The sequence below is a fragment of the Colobus angolensis genome, unplaced genomic scaffold, assembly GCF_000951035.1.
Source record: "Colobus angolensis palliatus isolate OR3802 unplaced genomic scaffold, Cang.pa_1.0 Scaffold1, whole genome shotgun sequence".
Lineage (NCBI taxonomy): Eukaryota > Metazoa > Chordata > Mammalia > Primates > Cercopithecidae > Colobus > Colobus angolensis.
This window is the reverse complement of record NW_012110918.1, coordinates 262,964-273,310: the sequence shown is the minus strand read 5'-3', so window position 1 is coordinate 273,310 and position 10,347 is coordinate 262,964. Positions and strand designations below refer to the sequence as shown.

The 10,347-nt window shown below is 41.9% G+C and overlaps 1 long non-coding RNA gene across 1 annotated transcript in view; it reads left to right on the top strand.

Annotated features, from left to right (window-relative positions):
• The first annotated feature begins 1,062 nt into the window (after positions 1 to 1,062).
• LOC105512508 overlaps positions 1,063 to 10,347 on the top strand; it is a 23,252-nt gene continuing 13,967 nt past the window's right edge. The window contains exon 1 of the long non-coding RNA XR_001002240.1: positions 1,063 to 1,540. This is a non-coding gene — a long non-coding RNA (uncharacterized LOC105512508). The remainder of the gene's footprint in view (positions 1,541 to 10,347) is intronic.

Genomic DNA, 10,347 nt, shown 5'->3' with positions numbered 1-10,347 from the left:
AAATGAAGATCACTAACATGCACTGGAATAAAATCTGTTTCTGGATTATCATCTAAGAAAAGTCACATGTAAGTAGTTTGTCAATGTTAGGAAGATAATTTAACATTTTTTTCAGAGCTCTATGGTTTTAAGGTATTCTCATTTATTGTGTCATTTAATTACTAATGAGATCGTGTTTTGTTTTGTTTTGTTTTTTGAGAGATAGGGTCTCACTGTGTTGCTCAGGCTGGAGTACAGTGGCATGATGGTGGCTCACTTACAACCTGGAACTCCTAGGCTCAAGCAGTCTTCCTGCTTCAGCCTCCTGAGTAGCTAGGACAACAGGCACTCATCACTGTGCCTGGCTGATTAAGAAAAAAAGATTTTAAGGACTGGGTCTCACTGTTGCCCAGGATGGTCTTGAACTCTGGGTTTCAAGCAGTCGTCTTACTTCAACCTCCCTGGTAGCTGGAATTACAGACATGAGCCACTGTGTCTGCCAAGGTATCTTTGTAGGTAATCTGAACCAGTGAAAGTGAAATGAGCACCTTTTATCTGACAAAATTTGTTCCCTGAATCTTTTTTATTTTTTAGATGGAGTCTTACTCTCATCCGGGCTGGAGTGCAATGGCATGATTTCGGCTCACCGCAACCTCCCCTTCCTGGGTGCAAGCGATTCGCCTTCATCAGCCTCCCGAGTAACTGGGATTACAGGTGTCTGCCACCATCACGCTTGGCTAATTGTTGTATTTTTAGCAGAGACAGGGTTTCACCATGTTGGCCAGGCTGCTCTCAAACTCCTGACCTCAGGTGATCTGCCTGCTTCAGCCTCCCTGAGTGCTGGGATTACAGGCGTGAGCCACCGTACTCGACCTCTATTGTAGCTCTTTGGAAATGAGGATGGATGTACCAAAAGTTCATTGCGATAAAATTTGAAGGTTCATGTATTTTAGTTTTCTCTTTCCCAGGTTCTTCTGATTTTTTTTTTTTAATTTCTTCTGATTTCTATCTTAGTTAACCCCAGATTATGTTTTTTTCTAGCAAGGAAGAAGACTAAGAATAATGATGAAATATGCTCATATTTACATATTCATTCAGTAAACATTTGCTGGGAGTCTTACCTACACCTAACACTGAGATGTAGGTTCTGGGATTTTAAGAAGAGGTTAAGAGGTTAAGACCTTTATCTTCCTTTCAGGGAACTTGCAGGTGACCAAACAGATAGGACTTGATGGATGAAATAACCACAGTCAGTGCTAGAGTTAATGGTGTATGCAATGAGGCTGAAATAAAATAATGAAAGCCTATAGGTATTTCTAAGGGGGCTTTCTAGATTCTACAGTTAGTCTTTCATATTTTCTACCTTCCACTTTACAAAGAAAGGCACATTGGCCAGACGTCCTAAATAGTACATTGTGGTGAGAGGCCTTCCACACCACCCGAGAGACAAATCAGGGTGTTGGTGAGAAGGCGGTGGTATCAATGACTGGGTAGCATCTTTTCATAAGTCAGGCATATTTCGTTAGTTTTCAACAAAATTGAAGGACTTGATCAAGTTTTAGCTAATCATTAAAAATAATTTTTATAGGGCCAGGAGTGGTGGGTCATGCCTGTAATCCCAGCACTTTGGGAGGCTAAAGGATTGGATCACTTGAGCTCATGAATTCGAGACCAGCCTGGGCAGCATGGTGAAACTCCATCTCTACAAAAACTACAAAAATTAGCCTGGTGTGTGGTGCGTACCTGTAGTCCCAACTACTTGGGAGGCTGAGGCGGGAGGATGGCTTGAGCCCACCAGGCAGAGGTTGCAGTAAGCCGAGATTGTGCCACTGCACTCCAGCCTGGGCATTAGAGCCAGACCTTGTCTCAATTAAAAAAATAAATAAATAAAAATTAAAAAAAGAAAAATGAAAAAAAAGAAAAATTCCAGTGACTCATGCCTGTAATCCCAGCACTTTGGGAGGCTGAGGTGGGCAGATCACTTGAGGTCAGGAATTCAATACCAGCCTGGCCAACATGGTGAAACCCTGTCTCTACTAAAAATACAAAAATTAGTTGGGCATGGTGGAGCGCGCCTGTAATACCAGCTTCTCAGGAGGCTGAGACATGAGAATTGCTTGAACCTGGAGACAGAGGTTGCAGTGAGCTGAGATCGTGCCACTGCACTCCAGCCTAGGCAGCAGAGTGGGACTCCATCTCAGACAAACAAAAAAAAAATTATAAGGAATAGTGAAGTCAAATGCCATTTCCCAGAAAATTTTTAAAAATCATAGATTTTGGTAATTTTTTTGGCATTTAACTCAGAAAATTTAATGGCATTACTGTAACAAAACTTCTTTCATTCTTATCTACTTACTTATTTGAATAGGTTTTCTTAGCATTTATATTTATAAAATGAAAAATGGGATTAGAATTTATGTTGTATCCTCATTCCAGCAATAAATAATAGTCATTAATAAACACACGAAGTAATTGAAAGTAAGAAAACCCCATCCATCTCATTAAGAGATGCATTTCCAACTGGGTGTGGTGGCATATGTCTGTAATCCCAGCTACTCAGAAGGCTGAGGCAGGAGGATTGTTTAAGCCTAGGAGTTTGAGACCAGCCTGGCAACATAGTGATGCCCTGTCTTGAATTAAAAAAAAAAAAAAACAAAAAAGGACATGCATGTCCAATTATTCTCTTCCACGTCTTCCTCACCACTTTTCTATTTTTCTTAATTGTAATTTTTTTAGGGACAAGGTCTCACTATGTTGCCCAGACTAATGTGTACTAGCTGTTCACAGGTGTGAACATAGCACACTGCAGCCTCAAGCAATCCTCCTGCCTCAACCTATCCTCCTGCTTCAACCTCCAGAGGAGCTAGGACTATAGCTGTATACCACTGTACCTGATTCCCCTCTCCGTTTTTGAATAATTTGTTTAATCAGAATCCAGAAGAGGTCTACACATTATATTGGGTTGGTATGTCTCTTAATTATCGTTTAAACTATAGCTTTCTCCTCTTTTCTTCCTCTGAATTTTCTTTTTCTTCAAATTTATTTATTATAGAAAACAGATTTATTAAATACCTCAGCATCTCAAAACTCTTTATCATTTGGCCCTAGCCTTCCTATCATACTGCTGTGTTCTACCATTCTGAACTCCTTGTCTTTCCTTAAATCTCATAATCTCTTGTATCTCCAAGTTTTTGACAGTGCTGTTGCCTTAGATGCTGTTACCCTCCTTCCTCCTTCACCACCTAGTTTTCCTGCCTAACCTACTCAGCCGTTTTTTGTGTTTTTTTTTTTTGAGACGGAGTCTCGCTCTGTCGCCCAGGCTGGAGTGCAGTGGCCGGATCTCAGCTCACTGCAAGCTCCGCCTCCCGGGTTCACGCCATTCTCCTGCCTCAGCCTCCCGTGTAGCTGGGACTACAGGCGCCCGTCACCTCGCCCAGCTAGTTTTTTTGTATTTTTTAGTAGAGACGGGGTTTCACCATGTTAGCCAGGATGGTCTTGATCTCCTGACCTCGTGATCTGCCCGTCTCAGCCTCCCAAAGTGCTGGGATTACAGGCTTGAGCCACCGCGCCCGGCTTTTTTTTTTTTTAATGAGACAGTCTTGCTCTTGCCATCTAGGCTGCAGTGCAGTGGCGTGATCTCGGCTCACTGCAACCTCTGCCTCCTGGGTTCAAGCAATTCTCCTGCCTCAGCCTCTTGAGTAGCTGGGATTACAGGCGCCTGCCACCATGGCTGGCTAATTTTTGTGTATATATATATTTTCAGTAGAGACAGGGTTTCACCACGTTGGCCAGGGTGGTCTCAAAACTCCTGACCTCAGGTGATCTTCTGTCTCAGCCTCCCAAAGTGCTCTGATTACAGGCGTGAACCACCGTGCCCGGCTACTCAGCATTTTTTTTCCTTTTTTTTGAGACAGAGTCTTGCTCTTGTCACCCAGGCTAGAGTGCAGTGGTTTGATCAGGGCTCACTGCAGCCTGGACCACCCAGGCTCAAGTACTCCTCCTGCCTCAACCTCCTGAGTAGTTGGGACTATAGGTACGTGCCACCATACTTGGCTAATTTTTTTTTAATTTTTATTTTTAGTAGAGATGAGGTTCTGATGTGTTGCCAAGGCTGGTCTCAAAATCCTGAGCTCAATTGATCTTCCTGCCTTAGCTTCCCAAATTGTTGGGAGTACAGGCGTGAGCCACCATGCTTGATCCTCCACTTTTAAGACATAGCTGAGACTGGGCACAGTGGCTCATGCCTGAAATCTGAGCACTTCGGAGGCTGAAGCAGGTGGGTTGCCTGAGCAACGTGGTGAAACTCCATCTCTACAAAAACTACAAAAATTAGCCTGGTGTGTGGTGCATACTTATAGTCCCAACTACTTGGGAGGCTGAGGCAGAAGGATAGCTTGAGTCCAGCAGGCAGAGGTTGCAGTGTGCCGAGATTGTGCCACTGCACTCCAGGAGTTTGAGACCAGCCTGGGCAATATGGTGAAACCCCATCTCCACTAAAAATATAAACATTAGCCAGGCGTGGTGGCTTGCACTTATAATCCAGCAACTCAGGAGGCTGAGGCAGGAGAATCGCCTGAACCCAGGAGGCAGAGGCTGCAGTGAGCTGAGATCATACCACTGCACTCCAGCCTGGGCCACAGATTGAGACTCAGTCTCAAAAAACAAACAAACAAAAAAATAAAAACAAAAAAATAAGCTGAAGCATTATCTCCTCTGAGAATTCTTCCCGGGCTTCTCCAGGCTGAGTTAGGTGTCCCTCTCTATTAGTATCCTGATAGGAAACAACACTCTTACTTTAGGTCAAAGAGTCTAATGAAGGGAGTATTTACAATGGTATGGGAAGGGTTACAGGAATCCAGCAAGGAATAGTGCAGCACCTAGGGACTAGCAATGCTAGGAAGTTGCACCATATTTGGCCCAGCAAGGGCAAAGCAAGAGAGTAGTTGTAGGAGTCCAGAGAGACCCTGGTTGTTGCTTCTCATTTATTGAACCCAATTTAAAGCCAGAGAACAAAGGAGCCCAGTTTATGTAGTACATGACAGCAGCCTCCTAGGGCATAGGATAAAGGATGGAGAATAGATCTGGAGGAGTAAATAGAAAACAAAACATCTAGCACACCCTTATTTATTCTCCTATATTACTTTAGCATACTTCTCATTGTATTACTTAATATATCGATTTAAAGTTCAATTTAAGGCCGGGTGCAGTGGCTCATGCCTGTAATCTCAGCACTTTGGGAGGCCAACACAGGTGGATTGCTTGAACTCAGAAGTTCGAGACCAGCCTGGACACCATGGCGAAACTCTGACTCTACCCAAAAAACAAAAATTAGCTGGGCATGGTGGCGCGCCTGTGATCCCAGCTACTTGGGAAGCTGAGATGGGAGGATCACTGGAGCCCAGGAAGTTGAGGCTGCAGTGAACCGTGATGGTGCCACTGTACTCCAGCCCAGGTGATAGAGCGAGAACCTATCTCAAAGTAAAAAATAAAGGGTAAAATTCAACTTAAGCCTGGATAACATGGTGAAACTCCATCTCTACAAAACATACAAAAAAATTAGCCAGGCGTGGTGGTGCATGCCTGTAGTCCCAGCCACCAGGGAGGCTGAGGTGGGAGGATCTCTTAAGCCTGGGAGGTGAAGCTGCAGTAAGTCCTGAGTGTGCCACTGCACTCCAACTGGGGCGACAGAGGAAGGCCCTGTCTCAATAAATAAATAAGTAAAATTCAACTTAAAATTGGTTGGTTGAGGTTTTTCCCATAGCACTCTGAACTTCTTTGTAGCTGTAGAGTCATTCATACTAATATTTGCATACACTCAGTGCTTAATAGATCTGTGTTAATTAAATGAATAAAAGTTTTAGAAAGGGATGGCTGATAAACATAATTTAAAAGGTCTGTCCTTCTTAGTGGTAATGTGTGATAATTCTTGGTTCAAAAGAGAATAAACTTAATTTTTGCTTTGTTTGGTAGTTTTGATGCTTCTGCAATAAATGGCTCACTCATTTTGTTTCAGGAGAAGCCAGGGATTAATTTAGGCCATAATAAATAACTACTATATTTAGTAGGATTATATGGTATAAGGCTCTCAGTTGACTACTCAGTGGCCTGATAAATATATTTATCCATTCTCTTTTGCTATAGAGGAATCATGATGCAGGTAAAGAATCTGTAGAGATTATAAGGCCAATTATGTTGACTTTAGGGAGAATGTACCTTGCTTTCTGTGAGCTATTATATTACATGGCTTTTCCAGATCCCTTAGGTACATGGAAGCTAGAAAATCGACCTGTATTGCTAACCAAACAAATTCTTCTCCTTCTCCCAATTATTTACATGAATTATCATATATTTACTAGAAAAGGCTTATTAGAATTGCTGCATGAAAAATGACCCCAGGGCCGGGTGTGGTGGCTCACACCTGTAATAGCAGCACTTTGGGAGTCTGAGACGGAAGGATTGCCTGAGTTCAGGAGTTCGAGACCAGCCTGTGCAACATGGTCAAACCCTGTCTCTACTAAAATACAAAAAATTAGCCTGGCGTGGCGGCATGCACCTGTAATTCCAGCTACTCAGGAGGCTGAGGCAGGAGAATTGCTTGAATCCGGGAGGTGGAGGTTGCAGTGAGCCGAGATAGGAGATCGCGCCATTGCATTCCAGCTGGGGTGAGACTCTAATAGTTTTATTATCTCCTGGTTTCTGTGGGTCAGGGATTTGGCAAGGGGCTTAATTGAGTCATTTTGGCCCAGAGTCTGTTGTGTGTTTATTCAGATGGTGGCTAGAACTGGAATAGCTGAGGGGTGACTTGGCATATCTCTCGCTTCAGGTCATGTCAGAGCCTCCATGTGGTCTCTACATGGGCTGGTTTATGGCAGCTTTAGAGCAGCTACACTGCTAACAGGACTGACTCAGGGCACCAGCAGGAATTGTCCAAGGAACTAAGTGAAAGTTACATGTCCTTTTCTGACTTAGCCTAGGAAGTCCTACCTGCATTCTATTGGTTACAAAACAAGTTAGTTACAGGCTATTGTAGATTCAAGGAGAGGGAACATAAACTCCCATATCTTGATAGAAGAAGTTTCAAAGAATTTGCAGTCATTTAAAAAATTGTCACAGGTGTTGGCAGTGGCAGCAGGTGCTGCTACTTTTGTTTTTTTTCGGGGGGGGTTGGACTGTTTATTCTTTGATACATTAATCTAATGGATAAAAATTTTCAGCTTTTATAATTTATTTTGTGTTCTACCTTTGAATTTCCAGGAGTTTTATTACAGAGCACTTAACAAATGGCATAAAAATTTTCAACAGCCTCTAGAAGAGTTATGATAGCGTATTAAAGTGCAAACTCCATAAATTATTTTTATAAAGGATTAGAAAGGTCATAGAGAAGCAGATTGGTAAAAAGAAAGCAGACACTATCTGAATAAAATAATTTATAGAACTTAATTCTTTAATTTTCTGGAATTTTTTTGGAATGATTTTTGTATTGAAAAATATTATAATTCAAGGTTAAGAATAAAAGGATATTAGTGCTTCCCTATAGGGTCTGCATTGTTTTTCTTTTTTCTTTTTTTTCTTGAGATGGAGTCTTGCTCTGTTGCCAGGCTGGAGTGCTGTGGCACGATCTCAGCTCACTGCAACCTCCGACTCCCTGGTTCAGATGATTCTCCTGCCTCAGCCTCCTGAGTAGCTGGGATTACAGGCACCTGCCACCATGCCCAGCTAATTTTTGTATTTTTAGTACAGATGGGGTTTCGCCATGTTGGCCAGGATGGTCTCGGTCTCCTGACCTCGTGATCTGCCTGCCTCAGCCTCCCAAAATGCTGGGATTACAGGTGTGAGCCGCTTGGTCTGACCTCATTGTTTTTCTTTAACCCGTCTACAATCCATTCTCCACAGTGTAGCTTCATGAATTAAAAAAGAAAAAAGTAAATTGGATGATTTTACTTCCTTGCTTTAACCCTCCAGTGTCTTTCCATTATACTTTGGGTGAAATAGACACTGTTTATCCAAGACCTTATATAATCTGCCCCTGTTGACTGGGCTTTCTTTTGCTCATTATGCTTTGGACACGTAAGGATTTTCTTTTGATTTCTTGAAAAGGCCAATCTCCTTTTCCACCTCAGGGTCTTTATATATATACTTTCTTTTGAAGGGATTTTCTTTCTCTTGTTTCTTCTTATTTTTCTGTGTCAGTTGTATTATCTCAGAGTGTTCCTAGCTAGTCTTTCTAAAGTAGTCTCTACATCCATAATATCATGTTAACTTCTGAGAACCGAACACAATTTCTTTTAATATTAATTTACATGTTTATTGTCTTTTTAAAAATAAGCTTTTGATTTTAGAATAGTTTTAGATGTATAGAAAAACCTGTAAATCTAAAGAAAAATCTGTAAATCTAAAGATCTGTAAATCTGAAGATAGTATAGAGTTCCTGTATTTCTGCAACCAGTTTGACCTATTAACTAATCTTACATTAGTATGGTATATTTGTTATAATTAATGAACCAATATTGTTACACTTTTATTAACTGAAATCCATATTTATTCAGATTAGTTTTTACCTAATGCTGCTCATTGTGTTTTAATCCCTACTAGATGGGGAGTGCCTGCAGGGCAGGCAGGGATTGTGTGCATGTTTCATTTACCTAATGTAATGACAAACACTAAGGGGTACTTGGGAAGTATTTATTGAATGACTGCTGGAAAGAGGTCTTAGAGTTTATAGTCTAGCTTAAACTTCCCCATTTTAGGTGAGAAAATTGCTTAGGGAGGCATATGTGTCTTCTTCGACTCCCATGGGTAGTTCAAGGAATAGCTGGTATTAGACGCCACATCTTATGATATCTAATTGCTATTATCTCTTTGAAACTAATGAACCTTAATTTTTTCTTTTCTTTTTTTTTTTTTTTGAGACGGAGTCTCGCTCTGTCACTCAGACTGGAGTGCAATGGTGCGATCTCAACTTACTACAACCTCCACCTCCGGGTTCAAGTGATTCTCCTGCCTCAGCCTCCCAAGTAGCTGGGATTACAGATGTGCACCACCAGGCCTGGCTGATTTTTGTATTTTTAGTAGACGGGGTTTTGCCATGTTGGTCAGGCTGGTCTCTAACTCCTGACCTCAGGTAATCCACCCACCTCGGCCTCCCAAAGTGCTGGGATTACAGGTGTGACTCACCACGCCCAGCCTGAAGCTTAATTTTCAAGACCCAATCTGAGGGTCTGGAAGGGACCCTAGCAATGTGTTTACTTGGTTAATTTTTAAAAAGTTTTATTGGTATATAACATATGCATGAGAAAATTCGTAAATTTTATAAGTGTGTAGTTTAAGATTTTTTCACAAACTGGACACACGTATATAACCAGCATCCAGATCAAGAAACAGAATAATGCCAGTAGGTGGTCACATATCTTTGAAGAATTTGCAAATGTAAGTCGTCTAAACCACAGTCAGCTAAGATTGCTGTCTTTTTACCTGACTTCCCCTTTGTTACACTTTTCCTTATGTTGAGTGGCATTGGAATGGCTGTGGGCACTTTTGCGGTCTGGCTATGGGAAAATTGACCCGCAGATATATTTAGTTGGATTTTTGCAGGATATATTTATTGATTCACAGCCTCTTTGTGTATAGTCAAGGTATTACTAGCCATCCCAGTATGGGAATGGTTTCTAGGAATACTCTGTTGTGCTAACTCATGGGGCATTGTGACATAAACCTGCATAGCTAGAGGTTGTCTGGCAATATGAATGTGTCCTGTGGCATTTGGCACCCCAAGTGTGTGGTTAATAGAGGAAAAACAAGGTTTAATGTCAAAAGCCAGTCTGGGGAAAATTCTTTAAGATTTTATTATAGCTTTATATGAAAGAGACTTGTTAAGAATTTTCCCAGGTTTGACCGTAGTCCTAAAAGTTTATATAACATTATTGATAATGGTCCTGTGCTAAAAGAAAACTTTTCTAAGCCATCAATAACAACAACAGGCTGGGCGTGGTAGCTTACGCCTGTAATCCCAGCACTTTGGGAGGCTGAGGCAGGGAGATCACTTGAGGTCAGGAGTTTGAGTCCAGCCTGCCCAACATGATGAAACCCTGTCTCTAATAAAAATACAAAAATTGGTCAAATGCAGTGGCTCACACCTGTAATCCCAACACTTTGAGAAGCCGAGGTGGGCGGATCACTTGAGGTCAGGAATTAGAGACCAGCCTGGCCAGCATGGCAAAACCCCATCTCTATAAAAATACAAAAATACGTGGTGGTGTGTGCCTGTAATCCTAGCTACTTGGGAGGCGGAGGCAGGAGAATCACTTGAACCCAGGAGGTGGAGGTTGCAGTGAGCTGAGATCATACCATTGCACTCCAGCCTGGGCAACA